The following is a 2,404-nucleotide window of genomic DNA, read 5'->3' on the forward strand; positions in this document are numbered from 1 at the left end:
AACAGATATATATATATATATATATATATATATGTCGATTTATATGTATATACTTCCTATAGTAATATTAGTATTTTCGAAATTTTGAATCTCAAAATGCAACTAATGACTATCTTGATGATTTTAGTGGAAAAAAATAAACGAAAATTACATTTTCAAGTTCCAAAATATAATTATTTCTATTTTGTAAATTTTCATGATTGTTGATTGGTGTGCTAGAAAAAAATAATAATGCATATAATGGAGATTATTAATTTCATAACTTTACTAATATTAAAATTAAAGAAACTATTAATTTCATAACTTTACTAATATTAAAATTAAATTCAAATTTTTTTAATTACTTACAAGTGTAAAACATGTTTAATAAAAATATAAATATTCAAGTTTAAAAACTTAAAAAATATTTTTTGAACCTTAATTTTTTTGAGAAAATGTGGATGCGATGCCTAGCTTTATTTCAGAAGAAAGAATGAGTTACAAAATAAAAGCACAGAATACAACTTACTACATTACAAAAACAACAAAAAATGAGTAAACTAACACCAGAAATAAACAAACTATAAACAAACAACAAAAATAAGATTCGAATGCTGCAATCGTTGAGAAACACTTCCACAACACTCCAACATTGCAACAAGTACAACAGAAGTTCAATAACACTCCTACAACAATAATAAGATAAGCAAAAATCTTAATGGAAGATAGACACTATGCTTTGCAAAGAAAAGCAAACAAGAGAGTAGCACAAATACTAGATAACCAATATAAAATAGGAAGAGAAAGAGAAGGTCAAAACCAATGAAAACAAAATAAGAATCAAAGAAAGGGAGAAATATCCACCAGGGCTCAAAGCTTATTTGCAAAAAGATCTTAAAAATTCATCCTAGATTTTGAATATATAAAATATATTAAAAAACTGGTTTAATTTTAATAGTAGTTAGAACTCATCAATGTTCAATACCAAACTCCGCATATAGAAAAGATAAGGGAATGCAAGCACAAAACAAATCTCAGCAAATAACAAAGATCAAGGCAGAAAAACAAAACTTCTCCAAAGAAAAAATAAAAAACAAAAACTATAGCTCAGACTCACTCATATAATTACAAAGCAACTCCAACCTAAAGACTGAAGAAAAATATCCCAACAAAAAATTTTTCATTAATTGATTGAAAATGAATTTTGATCCAAATTTAATGAAAGAGATAATACCAAGATATAATTCCTAATGAATGGCAAAGACGCAGAGTAAGTAATGGGTACAATAAAGCTAATACTTAAACGCAACCATAGAGGAAAGAATCATAAATAGTATCTGAAATATCAGGACAAAATCAATTAAAACAAACTAGAAGAAAAAAATAAGAAATCCAAAATTACCAATTTGTTGAAACCTAAATTGTTATTTGAAAGTACATGCTTGATAGTTGGAGCATGAAGGTCACACTTATAAAGGGAAAATGTTCTGATCGTCCATCCTTGCCCAGTCAACCAAACACTTGCTTGCTTCCATGCTTTTGCAACATAATGCATGTGTGTGTGTGCTTGCATAAGTGTTTGATCGTTATTGGGGCAATGTTTAATTCTCCTCAGTTGATCCTATACCCTAGGCGACCGAGCACAACACCTTTTGTGCTATGTGGATTGTGTGATGTCTTGCATAATTAGCGTCATTTTCCTGCGATGCACTTTGAGTGTCTCTTCATACACTTATCCCTCGGATCACTACCTCCACGGTATACCCATTTATGGGTCACTCTCCTCTTGGTCGGTTCACTGCCTCCTCTGTAAACCCATATGTTAGGTTGTTGCCTCCACAACATGCCCATTTTTGGGTCACAGCCTTCTCGGCATAACCATATGTCAGGCTGCTGCCTCCGTGTCATCCCCATCCTTGGGTCATTGCCTTCTCTGCAAACCTATCTATCGAGTTGCTACCTTCATGACAAACCCATCTTTGGGTCACTGCCTTCTCGGCATAGTTATCTGTTAGACGTCTGCCTCTACGACAGCCCACCCTCTTGGGTCACTACCTCCTCAACATACCATCTCTCGGGCATCCATCTCTACGTCACACCCACCCTTTTGGGTCACTGCCTCAACTACATACCCATCTCTCGGGCCTCCATCTCGATGAGACGCCCACCATTTTAGAACACTGTCTTCATGGCATACCCATCTGGTTGGCCTCTACCTCCACCCTTTCGGGTCACTACCTCTACAACATACCCAGTCTCCAGGCCTTTTCCTCTGCGACATTCTTACTCCTTTGAGTCACTGCCTCCACGTCACATCTATCCTTGAGGCTACTGCTTCTTCAACATGCCCACCATTGTGGATTACTGCATCCACATCACACTCATCTCTCAGGTCTCTGCCTCTATGACATGCCCACCTTTTCAA

Source organism: Phalaenopsis equestris, unplaced genomic scaffold (assembly GCF_001263595.1).
Source record: "Phalaenopsis equestris unplaced genomic scaffold, ASM126359v1 Scaffold000632, whole genome shotgun sequence".
Classification (NCBI taxonomy): domain Eukaryota; kingdom Viridiplantae; phylum Streptophyta; class Magnoliopsida; order Asparagales; family Orchidaceae; genus Phalaenopsis; species Phalaenopsis equestris.